Below are 14,380 nucleotides of genomic sequence, written 5' to 3'. Positions count from 1 at the left end.
TTATACTGTTCTTAAAGTTATTCCTCATTTGCCACTGGTAGACACACCTGGAAATCAACCAACCTTACAAGCCATCTTTTTTTCCCCCTCTGTCTCTCTTTTTGCGCGTGGATTTTTAAGGATGAGAATGGCTTGCTTGCTTCTTTGTTCTTTTGGTTTATCCCTTCGGTCTTACCCGGAAAGATTGAAGTCCTGCAGCTCTTTGTAGGTGCCAACATGTAGATTTAATGATAGATTTGGAATTCTGCTCTGCCTTTCCTGTTGGCTTAGAGACGTGTGAGTAAACACATACATATTATAAATCTGTATGGAGCAGCAGTCATCTTGAAACACTAACCCAGAGAAAATAGGGAGGAAAAATTTAACGCTTTGAAGCCTAAATTATTTTTTAAGGCAAACTGTAATGCAGCACATGTGTCTTTTTTTCTTTAATTAACAGGCAAATGGCTGCTTTGACCCAGTTGCATTTGTACTTGTCTCCATGCTGGTGTTGTATGACTAACTTGAATTCAGCAGCTCTGCTGCTTTTCCACGGATTTCCCTTTCTGCTTTATTACAAGGTTGATTGATGGACAGGGCTATGCAGAACACGATGAATATTGCTGTAAACACTGTCTTAGCAATCACACTTGAGCCAAAATACACTGTAAACCTGGAGTGTATATTGGTTTGAATGAAGCAGTGTATAAAATGCAGTGCTGATAAACACATACGTACACACACCTTCTCGAATACCGGGAGTATTCTAGTTTAACCTCTGAAAGAAAGGGGGTTCATATTTTGAGCTACAGATCCTGTCCTTCCTTTGCCTGGGTGTAACGGGTGATACAGGCTTCTCTCATGTGAATTTAGAACATCTGCTGACCCCAGATCTATCTATGGGGTCATCATCAACTGCAGTAAGGCAACAGGAAAGCTGCTTCTACGCTAATTTTGTTTGGGAGGTATAATTTAAAGCAGCATCAGAAGGTACAGAATCAACTATAAGCAACGTGCACGGACTGGGTAAATACCTCTGGAGGGAATGTTTAAATCTTAAATGATTGACCTGACTGTGGATGGTCAAATATATGTCTCCTTTGTTAAACAGGTTTTTACCTTGTTAACCTCAGCATGGCACCGAGCCCAAACCAATAAGCTCTCTGAAAGGCTGGGTTTATTAGCTCAGGCTCTTCACTGTCCTAACATGATTACATGGCTTCTAGTTCAGGGCTGGTGCACATCTGACCTATATAAGAGTTAGGTCAGGAAAAGGCAGTTAATGTCTCTTCGTGGCCTTTAAAAATTAGGAAAGGGTGAAGTTCCTATTTTTTGTTGACTAGATGAGAAGCAGTTGGGCATTTGCAAGTGCTGAACTGTTAGGCCCCCGCTGTGGGCATTTTGTGCTGGGTAGGAAGCATTAACAGTTTTGGAAATCCGAGGAAGTAAAGGGAATGACAGGAATACCAGCTTTTGGATTCCTCTCAGGCTCTCATTTGAGCTAAGTACTGAGCTAATCGACCCTGCTCGACTGAGATGTTCCAGCAAATCCCCACAGCTCCTGTGCACTTGAACTCTCCACGGTTATATATAAAGTACCAGTGCGGGAGATACTGGGTTTGGATTTAGTTGCCTGGGTTCTGCCTATGTTTTGCTTGCTCCTTCTGCTGCTTCTGAAGTTAGAATGCAAAAATCCTATGAGAAGTGATGTGTTTTTATCCTTGTGCTTGCTTTGTTATTAATGGGCCAAAGCCCTTGCTGTGTTCCTGGTGTGAACGCACAGCTCCCCTCAAGGAGACTGTCCACACTGAGCAATACCATGGGAAAGACTTGACCCATAGTGAATGATTTGTGGCCCATTTTCAGCCATCCATACAAAACACAAGAAAATTAGTATAAGATGCCATAAAGATCCTCAGCCTTCTGTATGTGAGAAGTAGGAATGGCGTCCATTCATAGCCTCTTCCCTAAATTACCCAGTCTTTTATGGTTTTTAGCACTCCTTTTAAGTAGTTCAGAGCTACACAAAGAAACCATGAATGGAAGATGCTCACCTACATCAAAAAATACTCAGGATGCTCTGGTTTTGCTTTAAAAGTCAGAATTGCCTGTCCACATCAAAATGGAGCAAAACAAATGCAAAATATGCTGTCTAATCATGTGCAATCTGTAAATCCACAAATAACGAAGTCATCCAACCAGCAAACAAATCCTATGATACCCGAGCAAACAGATTAAAAAGGGGGCATCCAATCACGAATAGTAATTTATTGGTCAGTTATTGTAAACACAGTAAGAGAGAGACGTAGTTGACTAGATTTGTCTGCTACATCTCTGTAAACCTGGATTAATTTTCCCTGTGACAACTGTGGAGTCACTGGAGATTAGCTGTGATGACAGTGAGAGGCGAATCTAGCCCACTGTTTCGCTTTCCTGTGCAGGGAGTTCTTCCGTAGGGAAGAAAAATGCTTCTCAAGGTTTCAGATGGCTCCATCACACTTCCTACAAACACCTTGCGTCATGGGGTAGGAGCATGTGTTCAAGCACGTGCTTAATTTTTATCACATGCTTAAATGCCATTGACTTTAAAGTTTTCTTCTGGACGTGGATGTCTTGCACAAGTGAGGCCTGAGGCAGTCTTGGAGCGACCAGAACTTCTTCAGAGCCTTGTGCATCTCGGTTATGTATTCTGTGGTTTAGTGATTGAAGCAGCTGATTCACTATGCGCTTGCTTTGAACTGTTTTTGGCGTGACATCAGATTTTGTTAGATGCTCTCATGAGATCTTAAAAAGAACAAATGGGATGAAAACTGCCAAGTCTCTCTCAAGGTTCATGTACTCGCTCTTCCTTAACTCTTACGTTTCAGACCTCAGCTGCATCTGGCAAATTTAATATATTCTGCCCTGGATGTTTAAATTCCCTTTTGTCTAAGAGGCTTTCTTTCCTTTCAGAGACTGGGAAATAAAACCAGAAATTTTGCCTGCTGTCTTTGAAGTCAGTGGGAGTTTATCTTCAGGAAGGGCATGACTGATTCCAAGACACTTAGCAAACGAGATTGCCACCTCCTTTATGTAAATGCACGTACAGGACAAGTTTAATGAGCGTGGTGCAAGCCTGGGAATCCAGAATGACTCATGATTCTGGCAGCACTGTCAGGATGGCCGAGCGGTCTAAGGCGCTGCGTTCAGGTCGCAGTCTCCCCTGGAGGCGTGGGTTCGAATCCCACTTCTGACAACTCACAACCCTTTTGCAGACGACATATTCTATTTTTGCAGACGTCTATTCATATTGCAGAGGAGGGAGAAGTCTCACGGTTGCCAGCCCTTGTTCTCGTGGGGGACTTCAACTTACGGGGTGTCTGCTGGAAAAACAAGACAGCAGAGAGGAAACACTCTCGGAGGTTCCTGGAGTGTGTGGGAGAGAACTTCCTGACCCAGCTGGTGGGTGAGCCAGCTAGGGAAGGCGCTCCACTGGACCTCTTGTTTGTGAACGGGGAAGGACTTGTGGGTGATGTGATGGTTGGAGGCCGTCTTGGGCACAGTGATCATGAAATGGTAGAGTTTTCGATTCTTGGAGAAGTAAGGAAGGGGGTCAGCAGAACTGCTACCTTGGACTTCCGAAGGGCAGAGTTTGGCCTGTTTAGGAGCCTGGTTGACAGAGTCCCTTGGGAGGCAGTCCTGAAGGGCAAAGGAGTCCAGGAAGGCTGGACACTCTTCAAGAAAGAAATCTTAAAGGTGCAGGAGCAGGCTGTCCCCATGTGCTGAAAGATGAGCTGGTGGGGAAGAAGACCAGCCTGGCTGAACAGAGAGCTTTGGCTGGAACTCAGGGGGGAAAAAGGAGAGTTTATGAGCTTTGGAAGAAGGGGCAGGCCACTCAGGAGGACTGCAAGGACGTTGTGAGACTATGCAGGGAAAAAATTAGAAGGGACAAAGGCCAACTAGAACTTAATCTGTCTACTGCTGTAAAAGACAATAAAAAATGTTTCTATAAATAGATTAGCAACAAAAGGAGGGCCTAGGAGAATCTCCATCCTTTATTGGATGTGGGGGGAGACATAGTGACAAAGGGTGAGGAAAAGGCTGAGGTGCTTAATGCCTTCTTTGCCTCAGTCTTTAGTAGTAAGACCAGTTTTTCTCTGGGTACCCAGCCACCTGAGCTGGAGGACAGGGATGGGGAGCACCATGAAGCCCCCATAATCCAAGGGGAAATGGTTAGCGACCTGCTACACCACTTAGGCACACACAAGTCTATGGGGCCCGATGGGATCCACCCAAGGGTACTGAGGGAGCTGGCAGAAGTACTCACCAAGCCACTTTCCATTATTTGTCAGCAGTCCTGGCTAACTGGGGAGGTCCCAGTTGACTGGAAATTAGCAAATGTGATGCCCATCTATAAGAAGGGCCAAAAGGAAGATCCAGGGAACTACAGGCCTGTCAGTCTGACCTTGGTGCCAGGGAAGGTTATTGAGCAGATCATCCTGAGTGCCATCACGTAGCACGTACAGGACTCCCAGGCGATCAGGCCCAGTCAGCATGGGTTTATGGAAGGCAGGTCCTGCATGACTAACCTGATCTCCTTCTGTGACAAGGTGACCCACTTACTGGATGAGGGAGAGGCTGTGGATGTTGTTTACCTGGACTTCAGTAAAGCCTTTGACACCGTCTCCAACAGTGTTCTCTGGGAGAAACTGACTGCTCCTGGCTTGGATGGGCATACGCTTTGCTGGGTAAAAAACTGGCTGGATGGCCGGGCCCAAAGAGTTGTGGTGAAGGGAGTTAAATCCAGTTGGCGGCTGGTCACAAGTTGTGTTCCCCAGGGCTCAGTATTGGGGCCAGTTCTCTTTAATATCTTCATCAGTGATCTGGATGAGGGGATCGAGTGCACCCTCAGTAAGTTCGCAGATGACACCAAGTTGGGTGGGAGTGTTGATCTGCTGGAGGGTAGGAAGGCTCTGGAGAGGGATCTGGACAGCTTGGCCAAGGCCAACTGTATGAGGTTCAACAAGGCCAAGTGTCAGGTCCTGCACTTGGGTCACAACAACCCAACGCAATGGTACAGACTTGGGGAAGAGCGGCTGCAAAACTGCCTGGTGGAAAAGGACCTGGGGGTGTTAATCAATGGCCATCTGAATATGAGCCAGCAGTGTGCCCAGGTGGCCAAGAAGGCCAATGGCATCCTGGCTTGTATCAGGAATAGTGTGGCAAGAAGGACTGGGGAAGTGATCGTCCCCCTGTACTCGGCACTGGTGAGGCTGCACCTCAAATACTGTGTTCAGTTTTGGGCCCCTCACTTCAAGAAAGACATGGAGGTGCTGGAGTGAATCCAAAGAAGGGCAACGAAGCTCGTGAAGGGTCTAGAGCACAAGTCTCATGAGGAGCAGATGAGAGAACTGGGGTTGTTTAGTCTGGAGAAAAGGAGGCTCAGGAGAGACTTCATCGCCCTCTACAGCTACCTGAAGGGAGGTTGTAGTGAGGTGGGTGTTGGTCTCTTCTCCCAAGTAACAAGTCATAGGACGAGAGGAAATGACCTCAAGTTGCCCAGGGGAGGTTTAGATTGGATAGCAGGAAAAATTTCTTCACTGAAAGGGTTGTCAAGCATTGGAACAGGCTGCCCAGGGAAGTAGTTGAGTCACCATCCCTGGAGGTGTTTAAAAGACAAGTAGATGTGGTGCTTAGGGACATGGTTTAATAGTGGACTAGGCAGTGCTGGGTTAACAGTTGGACTTCATGATCTTAAAGGTCCTTTCCAACCAAAACGATTCAATGATTCTATAATCAAATCCGGATAAGTTAAAATTTTATGGTACAGTGCTACCAGTTCTTAAGATGTTGCCACAAGTCTTTCAGCCCAGGTGTTTGAATAGTGTTACAGAAGATGCTTAGCTTTTTATTTAAAACAAGCACATAAAATGTTATTAGTCCTTGTTGCTCAGGAGAATACTTGAATAGAAGCTCAAAATGCTCAATGATAGGGAGAACTCCAAATTGCATTTTGAAAATACCATGATTTGGGGAAGAAGAGGTCAAAACCATGATATTTCACATGATTGTTTTGATGCTTTGGACTTCTTGAACTCATTTGTTCTAGCTCCATGGCAGCTAGATAATGATGGTGCCTATCTAAACCCATTAAAAAGCAGCTACTGGAGCCAGACCCTTTTGACCTCAGCAGCTCCAAATATCTTGCAGGCTGGAGTTTAAAGAGAGCTAGTTAAGGGACTTTAATGTTGGTTTCTGATAAGTCCGAGAACATGGGAAGGTTCAAAAGGTCTGAGAGAATGTAGGTGTGTGGGTATTAAAAAGGGTAGGGGAGAAAAATCTGGGTATTTATAGGCCTGTCAATCTGACATTGATTGAGGTAAAGCAGGGCATGCAGACCCGGACCTGCTTAATAAAGAAATAAATGAGAACTAATGCTGAGCAGTATGGGCTGATGTAATAGATTTTGTCAACTAATTGAAATGTTATTTATGAAGCTACAAGTTTGCTTGATAAAGACAACAATATTGATGTAGTGTACATGGATGTCAGTGAAGTATTTGGCATGCCACTGCGTGACGCTATGATTAAGGAACAAGGATCATGCAAAATTAACATGGTGCACAATTAGTGGAGTAAAAACTGCCTTTCATAATGTAATTGTAAGTGGATTTATCATTATTAGATGGACAGCACAGGGACCAGCCTCATGCTGTTTATTTATTTGTTTGTTTTGCCAGTGACCTAGGTGGGCACATACTTTCCTCATTGATCAAGTTCTCAGCAGATATAACTGGGGAAGTAAGAAACGAACAGTTCACTGATGCAACCCAGTCGGATTTACTAGGTCCACTGGTGCAAGAGCAGGCCTTCTGATGTGGCCAAACCTAAAGCCATAACCACAGAACAAAGATGGGAAACCAGAGCAGCGAGGTGGGGAAACTCCCCTGGAAACAGTGATGCTACAACAAAAGCTGGAGCCTTGGTGGTTGGTGGGCTCATTGTGAGAGTCCTCTGTGAATGCAGTGGGCCAAAGGGCCACCGTTGTCCTGATGTATTTAAGAAGCAGACTCTTGAGCAGGAGTAAGGATGTCAGATTACCTCCACCTTTAGTGGAGGTGGTGGCTGCAGCTGCAAAAGTACTGAGAAGCAGGGGAGAAGGCTCTGCACAGCCAAGGGCGGTGGCTGGCAAGCAAGCTTTGCCGTGAAAGCTTTGATGCCCCTAGCTTTGTCAAGGGCAAGGAGAGGGGTGCGTAGGTCACGATCAGTAAGTACCAGTGTGGGGAACACAAATGAGCAGCAGGGCTCTTGATGCTGACAGGCAAAGGTCTAATGAGATGCCAGGCTGGCAAATAAAGCTAGAGAAACTCAGAGTGAAGTTTAGATGCATGTTTGTAAATGAAGGCAGTAGCACATAGAAGTAAGCGATGAAAAGTTATGTAGGATTCTGCGTCACTTGAGGCTTTGACACTTGGATGTCTGGGTTGCTCTGCTCAAACAAGGATGTCTTTGAAAGTCCTGGGCCTCTTTCGCATGGGAGGTCACGACAAATGCTCAGTGGACCGTTATAATTCTAGGTACCATAAATTAGTTTACACATGAAATAAGTAGGCTGAGATGAGCCTATTTTGTTCAGAAAGAACACCTTCAGAAAGGTGTTAAGCAGTCCGGAAAGGGATTGGTTATGTGGATATGTTTGTTCATTTCAAAATCCACACAAGTGTTTTTCTCTCTGCCCTCTCCCATCTCATTGTGTTCATTTACATATGCAGGTAATGGAAGAGATGTGGGCTTTAGTAGCAAGTGGAAAACCTCATGCATAATGCTCTGCTGATTGCTCTGTATTTAAAAACAGGCCACACTACGCTGCATTTCATCCTAAGACTCCTTCATGTTGTCTGGCACTGGATAACTTCAGCAGCTCCCGATCTCATCTGAGTCATGAGGGGCCCCTTCGGGCTTCTCTCTGTCTGCAGTGCTGCTCTGATTCCCAGTGTAATTACTGGTCTACCCCCAGCTGGTGCTCGGAGGGAGTTCTGAGGAGGAGGAGGATCACCAACTGTCTCTGGAGAATCCATTCAGGATCCTTTTCCTTCCCATTTCTCCTGGTGTAAGGGGGTGAGAGCAGAGGGGAGGATTGCATCCAAAGAGCTCTGAAGTTGGAACCCATATTGATCATGATTAAATACAATTTGATTTTTATCTGTTACTACAAAGAGCCTCCCCAGCTTTGATTTATTGGTGTATGTGATGGGTTTGGGAGGTGAGAGAGAAGGTGCCAGAGTAGGCTGTGATTGCTTTGGCTCATACACGTCGTCCGCTAGATTCAAACAGAGAGGCATCTGCGGCTTTGTTATAATTGAGCCTTGATAAACAAATAACTTATTCTTTTGTACAGTGCCTGAGACTTTCATCAAAAGAGGAGGGAGCCAGTTACATGAATCACAAGGCCAGTGCAGGACAAGTTTATGCTGTAATTCATTTAGACAAATGTTGAAGTAAATTGATGGACTCAGGTTTGTTTAGATTAGTGGCCTTTTGAAAAATGAGTTGTTCTGTGTGTGCAATTTTTCAATCTGTTTACATCTAATTAGCTGTTCAGATTGGCTAAAATTAAGCAATGTCACTTGTAATGCATTCAGAGGTGAAGATATGATAAAATAGGCTCTTTTATAATCTCTTCAGCAAGTGGCTTGGAGCACTGGCATAGTGGGAACTGAGGGCACATGGAAGATCAGTCTGTAACGTGGAATCAAATATAATCAAGCTGCAATCTCACAAATGCAGTGAATAGTCTGTGGCATCTCTCTTGTACTGATTCAAAGAGGGAGCGAGTTTTTCTGTCGTCCTTCCCCACGGCTGCCTTTCAGTAGCTTTGCCTGGCTGGCTGGGGCACGGTGCTGGGGTGGCTGCCCCTGTACACTGGCATCTTTACCTGTTTCACTATTGATTCCTGTGCGCTAGATGTTCCTCCCTGGAGACAAGTCATTTGAACAGCTTGAAATCTAAAAAGTGACTGCTGCAATGTCAGGTTTCTAATTCTGCAGCTCAGCTGACAGCTCTGGAAAGTCCCTATCAAAGGCAGAAAATACAACACTCTCCAGCAGACTTTGTTCTGCCACCATACGGCCCCAATTCCATTTTACTGCTCCAAAGCCTACAGGCTTTCACATGTTTCTGACTGAAAATTCTATTAATATGTAAGCTTCTAGCAATTAAGCTGTGCTTATTGCTGCATCAGTGCATTTAGACCGTGACCAGCAAGCAGCACCCTCTCTACAGCAGTAGCAATTTAGTTCTTATGCTTAGTCATGGATACACGTCTAAGGAGATTTTGGCACAGGTTTTCTCAAATATTTTTAAAAGTTTTTGTTAGTCTTTTCTTTCTTCCTTGGCTCTCCAAAGGCTTTTGCTAGCAGTGTGCAGAGCGTTCCCCCGCCCTTGTGTAACAACCCCTCGGGACTTAGGGGGGCTGAGTATTTGCCAAACTGTGAGCTTTCCCGCAGTGAGTACGAGGTGCTGTCACCTGGCTGCTGCCTCCAGCTCCCTGCTGCATGGCACAGCAGTGCTGTCCCCTCTTAGCTGGCCACTCGGCCCCGAAGCATGTGGCGTTGTGGAGTATGGGCAGGTTCCCCTGCCCCGTTTGTGCGAGGAGCTTCAGTGGGGCCGTGGCCCCCCTCCTTGGTGTCCCACCTCTCTTCCTGTGACCTGCTGTGCCAGGGTTGGTGGTGATGCATGTGAGTGTACCTGCTCAAAATGAGAGCTTAGCTCAGTGGCTCAGGACTTCAGGGGCAGGGTCCTGCCCTTCACCTGGGTGCCACAGAAGCAGCAGAAGGGGACGTTTAAAAGCTGGCAGGAGGACTGCCGTGTGATGCCTTTGCGGGCAGCACTGAAGAGACTCAGCAGGTGACTTGGTGACAGCGCAGCTCGTGGTGAAGATGGCCTGGCTGAGCCGACCGTGTGCGGGAACTGGGCTGGGAGCTTCTACCTAGATAACAGCAGTGGAAAGGCCGGCTGCCACCTGCCCAGGCACCTTTGTCATCATCACCCTTTCTGTCTGCCCCAGCTCCTCCCGTAGCGGGTTTCTGACTCACTACATTTCCCGAAAGGAAGCGAGGGCACTCAGTCAAACCATGAGACCTCAGGTGCTGGGGCTGTCCCAAGCTTGGCTCCATCCTTGCTGTCGGAGCTCTTTCTGGCTTCCTCCTGGGGTTTCCCCCCTGCTGTCCCCTGGCCGTGGCAGCGGTGGCTGGGCCAGGCAGGGTTCCCGTGTGTCAGCAGGGGGAGCCCGCATCTTGCCTGTGCTGTGGGTCCTGGAAAAACGTGCTTGGGCGTTTTCCTTTGGTTTTTCATTTGTCACTCACATGGTGTCCTCTGTCAGGCTGTATTCCCCACGGTGGATCAAATCTGAGGCCCTCAGTCTCAGCACTTCAGCATGCTCCTAAAGGTGAGGGTGGCAAATGCCAAAGTGGTATCTATAGGCAGCAGCAATAATGTTGTTTTCAAAAAGAGAGCATTTTACTTCTAACCAGGAGAGTAAATCTGTATCTGAACCTGTTAGTGTTACTGACGGATTGGGGTTGGGACGCCGCAGCGTGCTCTAGCTCCTCTGCTATAAGGTGCTCTTTTCTGGATGCCTTTAGCTGGATAGCAGGTGCTTTGGGGCTGAAATTTTCCTTATATCGTTCAGGAGGATTTTCTTGAATTCTTTTTTTATTTGAAAACAATACCGTGAGGCATTTTTGAACTGGCAGTAGTATGTATGAAGTTTTTAAGACATTCGTCCTTACTGCTTGGAAACAGCAGTTTTAACAGGCACGAGCTAGTGCTGGGCAGTCATCAACAGGATTTTTCTGTTTTCTTTGTGCCTGTCCATCTACCCTCTACGTGAGGTTTAGGTTCCTCCTTTCCATCTCAACTCCTGTGCTACAACATCATTGATTAAAAGAGATGCTCTTGATTTCACTGGGCAGTCAGGCAGTTGTGTTAAGCTAAGCCTGTTTTACAGGGGTCAACTAGATTGAAAATAATCTACGTTTTGTTACAATCTCAAGCCAGTGCCAGGGTGGACAAAAAAGTACCCTTAATTTGGAAGTAATGCTGAGAGAAATCTATCAGTAATTTATGTTTTGGAAAGAAAACCTCAAGTCATTTTCTAGAGTATTATAGTTATTTGAAAACAATTATAAAGGTATAACACAAGAAGGTTCAAAGTTGATAAACAAATGGGAAGAACCCTCTACACATAGTAGCCTGGAAATTCACCAGGCTACCTCATCATATTTTCCTGTCTTCATCTTTAGGTCTTCCTGCTTCATTCCTTTTCAACTTAACTCATAGGAAGGAGAGATTTTGCTTTGTCTTGACTAAGGAATTGAACAGCTGCTAGGGGCAGGAAAAATGGTGCCACAAACAATCTTCCATCCTATTTCATGAGATGTTTCAGAAGTCTCCTCTTTCTTGAAGAGATTACTTGTGCAGTCTATGTAATGGGGATATACAACGCCGTTCCTCTTAGGCGATACGTGGTGGTGAGGCATATAATCTGTGTTTTCTGCCTTCCTGTAAAAGTGCCGTGACTTCAGGATCAGGGCCTCAGAAGGTCATCTCTGCTGTTTCTGTGTTTAATGGCATTGTAAAACTAACTGATGATCTGCTGTTAATTTAAAGGGATGTAGAAGGAACGTAAGATCCTCAGCAGGCTCTGATCTGACAGCAGGTGAACAGCACGGGGAGCTGTCATATGGCACAAGTTGTTGAGGTCAGGTTAAGTTAGTGCCCAGCTACTTGTACCATACGTGGTAGCACCAGCTACCACTGTACAAGTGTCACTGTGTAAATCCCTGCAAATTCCAGTCTTAATGGCACAGAGAAGTCATTTAGCCATGCCCCTTGTCAAATGGCAGTGTCTCGGAATGGGGCCAGCAACGAAAATTCTTCATGTTTTTTAGGACTTGGTGTCACTTTTAGTGTCATTCGTAAGGGGTTAGACTGGTTCAGCTTGATGTCTCAGCTGAGCTTATAAACATGCTGAAAGTTCCAGCAACACTCATCTTCGTTACATCTCATGAGGATGAGCTGTGATTGAGGTGCCATCATCTCATGGAGACAAAAGTAAGCATACTCTCATGATCATGTATGTATGTAAAGAAGAGGGGGAGAAGACATCACAGGGCACCATGGCCTGGTGATGAGCTTTTGGGAACACTGCTCAGGTGTGCGTGTTGGTATGTCCAAGAGAGGCAGCAAAGGAATACACTGAAGCACAGAAGAAAGAACCAGTAGTGAGAGGGGAAAGCTCTTCCCCCTTACGATGGTTGCATTGTTATTGTCTGGAAAGATTTAGTGCCAGAGGGCTTCATAAAAGACAGCAATCCTGAAAATGTCATGGAGGAGGTTGTGTTACAGAACTTCTCTTCCTTTAATGTAAGCTGTCGCACAAGGCTGCTGTAACGCAGCTCTTAGCAGTAGCAGCCAGTTATGCCATAAACACAGTTGAGGCAAATGTAATGTTTTACCAGAGGCAGCCAGCAGATGCTTTGTGTGAACCTTAGTCTGCTGCTGGCCAGAGTGATTTTGGTATATCATACATGGCATTGTCTTTAAACAAATATGTTTAGAATAACAATCCTCTGCTAGCTTGGGTTTCTTCAAAGTGCGCAACAAAGATTCCCCTCTGTTGATGGAAGGGCGAAATTTGTGCTTTTTAAGAGCTCCTGTTGTAATCGCTGATTCACCATATAGTTTACAGGTGGTGTAGAGGATTAGCTACAGAGTACTCCAGAGGTGCTCTTCAGTTGTCATCCTACAGCTGACAATGGTAATTGAGGGAGCAGAGGGTAGGTAAGAAATGCAAATAAGCCAGAGAGTGAAAATGATGCTTTCTCCTTTGGCTTGTCTTTTGGAAACACAAGACACAATTTCTGATCTTTTAAAGCTGCCCATGAATGAAAGCATGTCAGTGGGTGCTCCACAACATTTGGCTACTAGTGTCTCCTATGTAGAACCCATTCTGCGTGTTAACAGCTGTGCCTCTGCTTTTACGCTCAGAATAGTAATGCTGTAAAAAATTCAAGCTTTCAAGCCAACCACAGTATCCTTGTGATGAAAGGAAGAGAAAGGTCAGTGAAGCTCATCCTTGATGAGAAACAATCCCAACTGATGCTCAGAAAACTGAGATGGTAAACTAAGCTATGCTCACTTGGGGCAAACACGATCACGCTTTCCACTCACTTCAGCTACTTCTGGACAGTTCTTTTCAACTACATCTAGTCTTCAGCTGGGCTTAATTGGGAAGCTGGTCTTGCTAATGAATTTGTATGGCTTTACTGTCCCTGGCAGTCTTCACTGTAATGCACTCAGTATATTATATCAAAAATGTATATCACAACTGAAGCAGTTTTGTTGAACAGGCTTTAATGCAGCATCTGCTTACTTGTGCCTTGGGGACGTGAGACACCAGCAAACTGCTTACTGCTTGAGAAATCAGCACGCCACCACAGGCGTTGCTCTGGTGTTAGAAGTCAGGGCAATGCCTTAATCTGGATGCAGATCAAACCGTTGTGTTGATAATTAGAAGACAATAAGCCTGCATGAAATTGAACCAAGATGTATTAAAATCAGGTAGTAATTCTCCTTAATGCTGACTGGAAGTAAGCCATGTCAGAAGGTAACCAGAATGCATTATTGTTTGCCATTATAAAAAGGTCCATTTCAATAGCTCTCCGTCACCTAGGGCTATTTAACCTTTTGTAGGTATGAGCATTACAAGGGAGCCTAACGCATATTTTTGTGCATTATTGTGCATAAATGCATGCCGACAACTTTTATGTTCCTATGTACATATTCATCATGAATCAGACCGGGGTCAATGTATTTCCAAATCATGTCACTGGTGATAGCCAGGAGCAGCTGTTTCCAAAGAAGGTGAAAGAAGCTTCATCCTTGAGCTACCCTAGTGGAAATTGCTTGCTAAAACCAACGAATGCTTGGCTTGTACCTCGAGGTGGGAGTGTAAATGTGAACATAAATGGTCTCATATAAAAAAATGTGTTTGTATGTGAGAATCAGCTGTGAATACGCCTAAATGCTGGGGTCTGGCAATATGATAATGAGCTTAATAGTGGTCCTTTTGCTGGAATGAAACCTATTTCCTTGTATGTCCTCTTTTTCCTGGGATTCTGAAAGCTGAACACAACGCCCTTGAGGACCCTTCTGTGTGCTGGTCCTTACTTTGTTCGCCTCTGTCTGCTCCTTTCAACTTCAACTCCCTTGTAAAAGATAGGTGTCATTTAAGGGAAGCGCTTCTCCACTTGACAATGTTTTCTTTCCCGGCACTTCAACTCGCCCTGTGCTTTCTGTACACTATTTTCTATGCTAATGGGACATTATTAGTTTTATTTATAAGGAGGACAGTTACTAA

General features: G+C 45.3%; 1 protein-coding gene and 1 non-coding gene across 2 annotated transcripts in view; both read left to right on the top strand.

The window, feature by feature from the left end:
- TMEFF2 (transmembrane protein with EGF like and two follistatin like domains 2) overlaps positions 1 to 14,380 on the top strand; it is a 138,132-nt gene that overhangs the window by 15,155 nt on the left and 108,597 nt on the right. The gene's annotated exons all lie outside the window — the stretch shown is intronic.
- Positions 3,132 to 3,214, top strand: TRNAL-CAG (transfer RNA leucine (anticodon CAG)). The gene has a single exon. It is a non-coding gene; the product is annotated as a tRNA-Leu (tRNA).

The sequence above is a fragment of the Nyctibius grandis genome, chromosome 9 (assembly GCF_013368605.1).
Source record: "Nyctibius grandis isolate bNycGra1 chromosome 9, bNycGra1.pri, whole genome shotgun sequence".
Taxonomy (NCBI): Eukaryota; Metazoa; Chordata; class Aves; order Nyctibiiformes; family Nyctibiidae; genus Nyctibius; species Nyctibius grandis.
This window is presented reverse-complemented; position numbering and strand designations above follow the sequence as displayed.